This window comes from Felis catus, chromosome B1 (genome assembly GCF_018350175.1).
Source record: "Felis catus isolate Fca126 chromosome B1, F.catus_Fca126_mat1.0, whole genome shotgun sequence".
In the NCBI taxonomy this organism is placed as follows: domain Eukaryota; kingdom Metazoa; phylum Chordata; class Mammalia; order Carnivora; family Felidae; genus Felis; species Felis catus.
This window is the reverse complement of record NC_058371.1, coordinates 88,029,410-88,041,683: the sequence shown is the minus strand read 5'-3', so window position 1 is coordinate 88,041,683 and position 12,274 is coordinate 88,029,410. Positions and strand designations below refer to the sequence as shown.

Below are 12,274 nucleotides of genomic sequence, written 5' to 3'. Positions count from 1 at the left end.
TGTGCTGTGTGTGTTATGGGGAAGATAATTTATTTGTTCAGCTCCCAGGTCTTCAAGTTTCAGAACCATGCTCCAGGAGCTGGAGCCAAGGATCCAGCCCAAGGAGGCTTACCTGCACGTGGGCCTGCTTTAGCTGATGAAACTCAGGGCTCTGAGCCTGAGACCAATTTTGTAATGGGATAAGGCAGTTTAAAGTCTTGAAGGAGTAAGCGTATTTCACATGTGGAGGGAATGTAAGTAATTTGTGGCCAGAGGGCATACTGTGGCAGTTTAAAAGCATGACTCCAAATGCTTTTACATTCTTCCAGTTGAAACAGAAGTTTATGTTTGTTTTTTTTTTTTTTTTTTCCTTAAATTCAGGTTCTTTGACAGCTTGACCAGCAAGTATATGGTTGAAGTGATTCTATGCTAGTTTCTGGAGCCAGGGTTTAAATACTGGTGGATTCCATTTCCTGTGTTTTGTGATTGCCCCTGGGATCCAGCCACTGTGCTGTAAGAGGAAACCCACGCAGCAGCCCGTGGAGAGGCCCATATAAGAGAAACCCAAGCTCTCAGCCGTCAATTGGCATTAATTTGCTGGTGCAGGAGCAAGTTACTTTGGAAGTAGATCTTGTGGTCCACAAACATGCTCTGTGGAGAAGCAAAGAACTGATCTCACTGAGTCCTGCTCAAATTGCGTGTGAGTAGAATAAATAATCCATAATGTTTTGTGTCGCTAAATTCTGGGGTGATTTGTTATGATGCAATAGGTAACTGATACGAATTTATTATTGCAAACCAAAATGAAATGATCCTTCACATCTATAAATTTGCAACCCTATGCCTTTCCTAACTCTTACACCTCAAGCACATTTTTTTTTAAAGTTTATTTTGTAGAAGAGTGAGAGAGGGAGAAAGAGAGAGGGAAGGAGAGTGACGGAGAAGGAGAACGAGTAGGGCACATCCCAAGCAGGCTCCACACTGCCAGTGCACTGACGTGGGCTCCATCTCAAGAACCAAGGAGATTATGACCTGAGCTGAAATCAGAGTCCAATGCTCAACCGACTGGGTCACCCAGGTGCCGCCAACCCCAAGCACTTTCTAAAACTTTCTCTGGTATTTTCCCTACCTATCGACATGTTATCCCAATACAAATCTATTGTAATACTTTTTCTACCAGTTCCTTATAGTAGCTTAGGAGAAAGCTTTATCATTTGCACGTGGGACAGACCATATTTAAAATTTACACAAACTTAGTCTTTTATAAAGGATGACTATTAATCATGATTCTTGAGAAAAACAGAACCAATAGGTTATTGCTCTCTCTTTCAAGGTATAAGGAATTGGCTCATGCTATTATGGAAGCTGGCAAGTCCAAAGTCTGTAGGGTTGATATCCCACTTCAAGTCTGAGGGTCTGAAGGTTGCTATCAAACAAGGAAGATCTAACTGATAAAGGCTATCAGGCAGGAGAATTTGTACTTGAGGGAGGGTAGGTATTCTGTTTTATTCAGTCTTTCAGTTGATTGGATCAGGTCCACCCACATTTTAGGGGAAGATCTGCTTTACTCAGTCTATCAATTTACATGCGAATCTTACCTAGAAGCACCCTCCTAGAACCATCCAGTATAATATTTGATGAAATAGGTTAGCACTCCATGGCCCAGTCAAGTTGACACATAATAATTAGCCAGCAGAATGAACATTTAGAACAGATATTTTATGAAATAGATTAGAGATCTCCACCCCTGCCCCACAGTCTTCCCTTAGATTCTGTCATTGTCCAACAACTATTTCTTTTTCCAGCTCTACCCTTGAAAAAAAATTCATTTTCTTCATACCTTCGAAGGAATATTACTGTTCAAATTAACCTCTATGTGTGCCTTACTCTTCAGTCTATTCCTGAAAGTAACTCCTCATTACAGGCTCGCATTATTTCCTCCCAGTGGAAGTCTTTAATTCGATGTCCCACTGCTTTGTAATTACTCATACAAAGTATAACTTGGTCTTGTAACTGGATTCATACTAAAATTTTCTCCAACCAAAAACACTACAGATTAATGTCACATTTCCAAATACCTATAAATTTTTTAGGGGAAAATCTACTTCAAGTAAACCTATGTTCAACGCCCATATCTTTTACAGATTCTTGACTTGATATAAATATTGCAGCAAAGCAATTGTCAATGGTTAAAAACAGCTGGTGATCACCCTTTGCTATTTTCAAAGACGCTGTATTTCTTTTGAGTGTTCTACATTTTGCTACCAGCATTCATGGCAACTAATTGTCATTTAAAGGGCAAGAATGTAAATGTCCCAAAGAATTTCAGATATAATCTAGGCAGAATTACAGTTAATACATCTTCAAAATGTGGAAAGACTGCTTCTTGTTTTGGGTTTTTTTTGTTTGTTTTTAGAATTGGAAAGTATGCGATTTACACTTTTGGTAAATCCCAAAATTACACTGTGGCATAAAAAATTATGTACCCTCTGTTGTCAATCTAATTTTAGAAATTTGGATTGATGAAGTTTGGGGGTGATGGGGGGTTTCATGGGGTTTGGAGCTTAAGGCCAAGAAGGAATTCTTGAAGACATCTTTGGTGGAAAAGGTGATTTTATTGAAGCATGGGGACAGGGCCCATGGGCAGGAAGAGCTGCATTGCCAAGTATGGGTAGTGAAGGGTTTATTGAGTTCAAGTCAAGAGAGAGTTTCCAAAGAGACTTTCACATGCTAAAGACTTACTGGAGGCCCAGCTATAGTCAAGCTAAGGTTGTTTTTCCCTCTAGCAAAGCATTTAGCATTAAGATAATAGGGAGTTCCTGTTCTTCAGGCCATTGATGGGATTGCCTTTTTCTTGTAAACTGGTGGAGACTCTAACCAGTTTAACCATTTGCTTTTTGTCCTTTCTTGTTTTGGGTGGCCAGTAGTGTCCTAGGAATATCCCACCTGGGGAGGGGTGGTGTTCCAGCTGGTGCTGTGTCCTCAACGGGACTCATGCTCCCTCATCAGGAATCCCTTCCAAAGTCAATTAAGTCATCATAGAAAGCGATATTCCATATATTCTTTGCTTATTTTCTACTGGGTTATCAACACTGCATTTTATAATAGAGGTTAACACAGAACTGGGTCTAATATCTGGATCTGTCTTCCTAGCTGTTTGATCCTGCACAAATTACTTAATCTTTCTGAAACTGAGTTTTCTTGACTGGAATGCGGATAATACCAGTCCTTTCCTGATAGAACTATTGTAAGGACTAAATAAGGCCGATCCCTGAAATGTTTAGCAGAGTGCCTAGGACATATTAAAAATAAGTACTATCTGTAATTGTCCATATAAAGCAATGTTGTTTCTGAAAATGAGAAAATATTATTTTGATGCCTCAGGAAGTTCTGTTTTAAGAAAGCTCTCAACGAAATAAGTCAGAGAAAGACCAATACCATGTGATTTCACTCATGTGGAATTTAAGAAACAAAACAGATGAACATAGGGGACAAAAAAAGAGAGGCAAACCATAAACAGACTCCACTATAGAGAAAAAAAAAAAACTGAGGGTTGCTGGAGAGAAGGTGGGCACTAAGGAGGGCACTTCTTGTGATGAGCACTGGGTGTTATATATAAGTGATGAATAACTGAATTCTACACCTGAAATCAATTTTTCTCAATATATTAACTAACTAGAATTTAAAGCCCTTTCTTTTCAATTTTTAAGTCCCTCAGAATTTGGGCTTTTGTAGCTCTACAGGCTACAGTGTGTGCTGACATTTTTTTCATTTAAGATGTTTTTAAGTTTATTAGAGACGACATGAGCAGGTGAGGGGCAGAGAAGGAGAGAATCCCAAGCAGGACAGAGCCAGCTGCAGGGCTCGAACATAGGAAACCACGAGATCATGACCTGAGCCAAAACCAAAAGTTGGATGTGTAACTGACTAAGACATACAGGTGCCCCTGTTTGTTTTAATTTTAATTCTAGGCTAGTTAATATGCAGTGTTATATTCATTTCAGGTGTACAACACAGTAATTCAACACTTCCATATATTATTCAGGGCTCATCAAGATCTGGGTACTCTTAATCCTCTTCACCTATATCATCCACCTCCTCCTCAACCCCCCCCCCCCCCCTTTGGTAACCATCTGTTCTCTATTAAGAGAGTGTTTTTGGTTTACCTATTTTTTCCTTTGTTTTGTTAAATATGAGTGCAATCAATGGTATTCGTGTTTCTGACTTCTTTCACCTAGCATTATACTCTCTAGATCCATCCATGTTGTTGCAAATGGAAAGATTTCATTCTTTTAATGGTTGAATAATATTCCTGTGTGTCTGTGTGCGCACGCCCATATAAACATCTTCTTTACCCCTTTGTCTACCCAGGGACACTTAGGTTGCTTCCATAGTTTGGCTATTGTGAGTAATGCTGCAATAAACATAGGGGTGTATGTACCCCTTTGAATTAGTGTTTTTTGTAATTTTTAGGTAAGTACCCAGGAATGTGATTACTGGATCACACGGTAATATATTTTTACTTTTTTTTTTCAATATATGAAATTTATTGTCAAACTGGTTTCCATACAACACCCAGTGCTCATCCCAAAAGGTGCCCTCCTATTTTTACTTTTTTGAAGAAACTCCATATGGTCTTCTACAGTAGCTGTGCAAGTTTGCATTCCTAACAATAGTGTACAAGTTTTCCTTTTTCTCCATGTCCTTGTCAACATTTGTTTTTTTGTGTCTTTAATTTTAGCCATTCTGACAGGTGTGAGGTGCTATCTCACTGTGGTTTTCATTTGCATTCCCCTGATTAAGGAGTGATGTTGAGCATCTTTTCATGTGTCTGTTGGCCATCTGGATGTCTTTTTTCCACTTTAATTGGATTATTATTTTTTTGGGGGTGGGGAGGGTGTTATGTCAGTTCTTTATGTATTTTGGATACTATATATGTTGACATTTATAAGTGAACATGAAGATAAATTCATGTATCCTTAAGTTTTATTTACCATCACCCTGTAAGACACATACGGTTTCTGGTATCTTCTGTTTGGTACCTTTTGAAACTTCTTCTCCCTTTTGTTCCTGTTGTTCTTTTTCATTACTAACCAGGCATGTCCATCAGTTGGATGATGGTTCATATACACTGGCACAAATTTATCTTTATCAATAAGCACTTCACAAATGTAGGAAGGTGTATAGTCAAGACTATGCAATAAAATTTAAAAACTTTTTTTGAAACAAATATTAACATCTTCTACTGGACAACATAATATATGAGATACGTATTTTCTCCTTGTCTGATGTTGTTGCAGGTCAACTACTTCTGTCAAACATGGAGTTAAAAAGAACTCTGAAGCACGTGAGTGGCTCAGTCAGTTAAGTGTTTGACTCTGGCTCAGGTTATGATCTCATGGTACATGAGTCTGAGCCCCATGTCAGGCTCTCTGCTGACAGGTCAGAGCCTGGAGCCTGCTTAGGATTCTGTGTCTTCCTCTCTCTCTGCCCCTCTCCTGCTCATGTTTTGTCTGTCTCTCTCTCAAAAATGTTAACAATACAATTTAAAAAGAACTCCGAGGACTACCATTACTATTAGTGTGCATACACAACAGTCTTCTTTTTTTTTTTATTTTTAATTTTTTTTCTTTTTTTCAATATATGAAGTTTATTGTCAAGTTGGTTTCCATACAACACCCAGTGCTCATCCCAAAAGGTGCCCTCCTCAATACCCATCACCCACCCACCCCTCCCTCCCACCCCCTATCAACCCTCAGTTTGTTCTCAGTTTTTAAGAGTCTCTTATGCTTTGGCTCTCTTCCACTCTAACCTCTTTTTTTTTCCTTCCCCTCCACCATGGGTTTCTGTTAAGTGTCTCAGGATCCGCATAAGAGTGAACACATATGGTATCTGTCTTTCTCTGTATGGCTTATTTCACTTAGCATCACACTCTCCAGTTCCACCCACGTTGCTACAAAGGGCCATATTTCGTTCTTTCTCATTGCCACGTAGTACTCCATCATAAGTCTTCTAAAAACCACATCCTACAGGGCACCTGCATGGCTCAGTCAGTTAAGCTTCAGACTCTTGATTATGGCTCTGGTCAGGATTTCAATGTTTTTAAGTTCAAGCCCCACAGCAGGCTCCATGCTGATAGCACAGAGCCTGCTTGGGATACTTTCTCTCTGCCCCCCCCCCATTCTTCTATATTATAAAATGGTAACTTATTTTAAAAATGTTCTGGAGATCATAAAAAAGCATTTTTTTTCCCTTTTGGCCATAGGGCAAGGAACACTTGCTGGAACATGTAAATATCATATATAATGCATGAATTTTCCATGAATCAAATTGATAAAATGTGAAGATTTTTATTAAAGATTCATAAAAGAAAAATTACCATATTCTTGCTAATGCAGTTCTTCTCTGAGTATGGTCACTCAGCCATTTTAAGGATCGATCTCCACTCCTGTCCCTGTTTCCCAATGAAGAGTAACAGAGTATCTCAGTGTGGCCCAGGCTCAAAAGGGTCAGATCTTTTCATCCGGGGCCTCATCCATTTGCTGTGCTTAAGCCAATAGCCATGTTCTTATGAGAATGGGGGTGGGGAGCAGGCTCCACCTGTGACTCCTGGATCTTTCTATGTTGACACCTAATACATGCTAGAACTATAACAGATAACACAGATGGAGAGAAATGTCTTACTTTTAATCTCTGTGACCACTCTTTGTTGAGCAATTAATTAGAGGGAAAACAGTATTAAGGTGCTTTGGATTTTTTTTAGAATTCAAGATAATTTAGCTTGTCTGCTCTAGGAGGTTAAATTGTGGGTGGATTAAAACAGCGTGTGCCACTGTGTCAAAGTAAGTGGAACAAAGTAAGCTCTAAAGCAGAAAGAAGTTTCAGATTAGTAGGATGACCAGAGTTCCACAAATAAGTTGTCATCACTATATCTAAATTAGAAATGGAAATGTGGGGGCACCTGGGTTGCTCAGTCTGAAGCGTCAGACTTTTGATATCAGCTCAGGTTGTGATCTCGCAATTGTGGGATCGAGCCCCGAGTCGGGCTCCATGCTGAGTGTAGAACCTGCTTGGAATTCTCTCTCCCCTCCCCTCTCCCCTCTCCCCTCTCCCCTCCCCTCTCCCCTCCCCTCTCCCCTCTCCCCTCCCCTCTCCCCTCCCCTCTCCCCTCCCCTCTCCCCTCCCCTCTCCCCTCCCCTCTCCCCTCCCCTCTCCCCTCCCCTCTCCCCTCCCCTCTCCCCTCCCCTCTCCCTCCCCCTGCCTTGCAAATGCTCGCGCGCTCGCGCTCGGAATAAATAAACTTAAAAAAATTCTGGACCACATTTGTGTTTTTTTTTAAAATAACTTCTTTTCAAAGGTCACTGAGATTATTATGCAAATGAAATATTTTGCCTTTTATGCCTTACAATTCCTGCCTCCTGAGAGCTTGTCATACATCATTTCTTGAGATACTTTAAAGAAACCTGGTAATGATTTACTCACTATATAGCATTCAAAAGACTTCTACTCTTGAATAAAAAGTGTTCAGAGTGAACAATGAGATGTTCGAGTGTCATGAATAGGCACTAAGACAAATAAGACAAAAATCGAAAAGTTAAGATTAGGAAAGAAGTTTTTGATACGGCAGGCACCTGGCCCTGCCCTCCCGTATTATTATACAAGTCGTACCAATTAGAAAACTGCTTTCCACCTCTACTACTAGTGCAGTTTATAAAATCTATCTTACTCTGGAGATTATATATTCAGCAATAAGTACAATGGTGACATGTCTAGTCTTAACTATTAGAAATTCCTATTAGAATCTGAATTATATTATAGGATGGTTATTCCCCATATTTAGGGGGATGAGATAGTGATGGTACTTAAAATAACCAGACCTCTTAAGTGGTATACAAGAGGCCTCGTATATGAAGAATTCTGAATCAAAATAGGCCAATTCATTAATTCATCCAACACAAATAATACAATTTAATGTTTAGAAGATACTTACTATAGGCCAGGCATGATGCTTAGTTCTTCATGAAGATTGCATTACTAAATCCTAACTATGGTTAATTCTATCATTTACATTTTGCAGATGTAGAAGTTACAGCTTGGAAAAATTATAGAAGGTCACAAAGCTTATTGTGGAAAAAAACAGGAATTAAACTAGTGCTTATCTTACTATCAAGTACAAGTTCTTCCCACTATTCTTTACTACTGTAATTAATTTTTTTTAACACAATCATGTCAGGTATTCTGTCAAGTGTAAGGGGTATACAAATAAACATAGAAGCTGGTTATCCAGATTTTACACTCCAGCCACTAAAACTAGTTCATATGAAAAAAGCAGTACTGAAAGTCTACACAGCATTAGCCTAGGGCAGTGAGTAGTTAACCTTATTTGAAAGGAATATATCAAGGAGGATGTCTTTGAAGTATAATTTGAAAAAATGAATATATAGACAGCAACAGAATAGAGGGTAGCAAGACAGGTTTCTATGCGAAAACACATGGGGATGGAAGAAATGCCATACGTTTTCAAAGACTTAAAATTTTGCCAGTGGTTTGCTTTATCTGCAATGTGGAAATCCAATCAATCAGGCTGGAAAGAGATAGGCAAGATTGGTCCCAGACTCTTCAATCCTATCATGCCAAGGAATTTTCATTTTACTAAGTAGAGGATGGGAAACAATTGATAAATTATGAAGAAGAACAACATTAGTAGGCTAGGATGTTACAAAGTGATCTCAGGTGATCATTTGGAGAAAATACTAAAGGAATACATAGTTAGGGACATCAACTAAGCATTTGTTGCAATAGTTATTTTCAGTTGAAGAGGGAAAAAAATGGGAAATTGAGTTCAGCCAGGTTTCTGATATTGGTGAGGGGTTTGATATCAATATATATTTTTTTAAGTGTTCTTAACACCTTTGACTTTTCAACCTCTAAAGCAACCTCTTGGCTCACAAACTTGGACTCATCGGTGAACTTCTGAAACTGGGCAGCCTCTAAGAGGTCTCTAATGCCTACCTGCCTCTGTATGCCCAAGAAGGATGATAAGGAAGAATCAACTAGAATGGAAAGCTAAGGATGTGGAGACTAACTGAAAGGGAGTTTCTTCAAAACAATAGAAACCAAGGATTTATTTTCCTGCCAAGGTTGGAATTGTTAGCCTGCACATCTAGATTTCAGCAGCATCATTGACTCCTGGCCACTACATAAGTCTTGGAGTTCCTTTTCTTTAACTGAATATATTACCTCAAGTATGTGGTTATTACTTTAATGTTATAATAGCATTAAAATACCATTAAAATGGAGCAGAGGGGTACAGATTACTTATTAGTTTGTGGGTCCTTGAACGAAAAGGAGCCATAGTTAGAAAAAGTAGAGAGGGACACATAGTATCCAGAGATCCTTCATTTTCATCATGATAAAAGATAGGAATTAAGGAGCCCATAGTTTTCAATTTGTACACATATAGGAAAGAATACATGGGTATGGGAGTGGCCAAAGGGAAGGATGGTCACCTGACCACCAGGACCTAGTCTACTCTTTTCCTTAATATAACAACCCACTGAACTAGAGACAACATTACTTTTGATGGAGTAGCCTTGGACCAGGTTGTTGCTAATAAATGTAAACAAAACTGTTGTGTGCACATTCTATAGGATTTTCATAAAAGACTTCCTTCCATCCCCCCTCCCCCCATTTCCCCTTCTTCCTCACAAACTAGAATTCATATGAATTGCTGTTGAACAAGATTGGACCAAGTGAATGAGGAATGAGGATAGCCTCATTCCTGGGCAGTGGTGTGCAAAAGTTGGTTTGTACTGGCTTGCAAAAATTGTTAGATTTTAAAGAACTTTATAAGTTGACTATTAAGTACAAGTATTATTTAAAAATCTTAGAAGCTTAAAATTATGTAAATTATATTTTATTTATTTTTAAAAAAATTTTTTTTCTATGTTTTATTTATTTATTTATTTATTTTTGGGACAGAGAGAGACAGAGCATGAACGGGGGAAGGGCAGAGAGAGAGGGAGACCCAGAATCGAAAACAGGCTCCAGGCTCCGAGCCATCAGCCCAGAGCCTGATGCGGGGCTCGAACTCACAGACCGTGAGATCATGACCTGGCTGAAGTCGAACGCTTAACCGACTGCGCCACCCAGGTGCCCCTGTAAATTATATTTTAAATGTAACCCTCAAAATCCATTGCTTATAAGTTTGAATATTACCCATGCTCTTCTGTTTGTTTCTGTGGGGTGGAAATACTATGCTATGGTGTTCTACTGTCTTTCTCATCCAGTAATGTCCCATCAGTAGCTTGAAACTGAGCAGGTTGGAAATCTTTCTATCCTAGAAATCAGCAAGTGCTATAAATTAAATCTTGACTTATTGTTTTGTAGACTGTCTAGAGTTAATATAGTAATGGAGAAAATGTTAGTGCAGGTTGACTGAACTGGAAAGTGCATTGTGTCTATATTCTTTACATTGTGAATACCATAAACATACAAAAACTGAGAAAAATACCTTCCAGGAGTTAAATATTATGTAATTCAGCAAATAAGTCCCTCAAGACATTGACCAAGAAGTAGTGAAAGTCTGACATATGTTTCCATTGTTTCACTTTTTTTGTGTCTTTCTTAATGTAAAAGAAATATAAAATAACATGTTAGTTGTATACTTGAAAAGCTGGTTGTTAAGCATTTACAAATCTACTACTGACCCTAAAGGATGGCAGAGCAAAAAGAGGAAAAGAATCTGGATAGCTAGATAGAACACGCATAGCCTCCTGGCAGTCCCGATGTTTACATCTGTGAGAGAGAACTAAACTTCCAGGCTTTGGACCACAGTATTTTGGAATATCATTTTTGCATAATTTTGACTGATGCCTAAAAATAATACAAGTAGCTAGAGAGGTGAAGGTTAAAGATCTATGTAAGACAGGGACTAACTTACCAAAGGACCAAATATGCAAATACTGCCTTCCTCCAGGCTCGTATGGTCCTGGTCAGACCTTGTCTATTCTTGATCCGTATCCTTTTCTATTCCTCTAGTGTCAATAACTTAAGGATTCTCTCCTTTCTTAGATACTCCCCTCCTCTACATCTAATGGTTGATTGACCGTGTTCTCTTGGAATGTTCATTCTAGGATATTCACATTTCATTTTAGCAACTATACTCTAGGTTCTTTGACCCTCTTCCCCAGAAGATGTTGTTGTTACATAGATATGACATTCCTTCAGGGTCTTGCTGGTTAGAGATCTAATCTTATGTGCATTTAACCTAAATTGTGAATGAAAGAATTACAGGTCCCAGAGAATACTGTTAATTATTTTAACTTACAGTATAGAATCCAACAGCTAAACTGGAAGGAAAATATTGTTAGTATAATCAACTACAAATTGTTCCACAAATTCTTTCATTTATTGACCAAATTGTATCCCTTCAACATTCATGTATTGAAGTTTTAAACCCCAATATACCTCAGAATGTACTTGCATCTGGAGATTAAATTAGCTTTGCCTTTAAATAGATAAAGTTCCATGAGGTCAAACGAGTGGCCCCTAATCTCATATGAATGGTGTCTTTGTGAAAAGAGGAAGAGATACTGGGATTTGTGGGCACAGTAAGCCATGTGCAGACACAGCAAGTCAGTGCCCATCTGCAAGCCAAAAGAGCCTTCTAGAGAAATTAAAACTCTAAAGTGAGCAATCTCACCTATAATGTACATGTTTTCCAAAAATTCAAAAATAATGGCCTATGAAATATAACCATTACTATGCAGAAACCAGTGTTAGTTTGATGCCAGAGTGAAAGCAAAATGAAGATGCTCTTCCTGTTTAATATTTAGGAGAGAGAAATGTACGTAAGAAATGTTTGTATCTAAATGTTAGTGCACTATGTGATCATTTTGTTTGTCAAGTGTATTATTATGTGTGTAAAATCCCCAAAGAAAATTATTCGCAAGAGTCACAGCCACTTATGTAGATCGGCCTATGCAGAAAGAGATTCAGATAAATGTCCCTTGCCCCACTTTCTACCTCTCGAGGCGTACTTAAGACTTCAGTTGAACAGCAATGAGTATATGTATCTGGTTTGGGTTATTTTGGTTGACCTTGAATAATCACATATATAAAAAGATTTTACATGTCCAATTCATGTTACTGTCTTGTTAGCTAGTATTTCAAGTATAGCAGAAAGTATATCCTGTTTATAGAGGCTTCTACAAAATTGTTTATTCCCTATCTTCTTCAATGCCCCTGTTACTGGCTGTGATTCCTCTTCAGACCCAATCAGATTCAGAGTATG

At 38.5% G+C, this 12,274-nt stretch overlaps 1 long non-coding RNA gene across 2 annotated transcripts in view; it reads left to right on the top strand.

The window, feature by feature from the left end:
• Positions 1-367: 367 nt before the first annotated feature.
• LOC123384938 overlaps positions 368-12,274 on the top strand; it is a 121,988-nt gene continuing 110,081 nt past the window's right edge. The window contains exon 1 of one of the 2 annotated variants that reach the window (XR_006596750.1): positions 368-679. This is a non-coding gene — a long non-coding RNA (uncharacterized LOC123384938). The remainder of the gene's footprint in view (positions 680-12,274) is intronic. The other variant, XR_006596749.1, reaches the window with a different exon arrangement.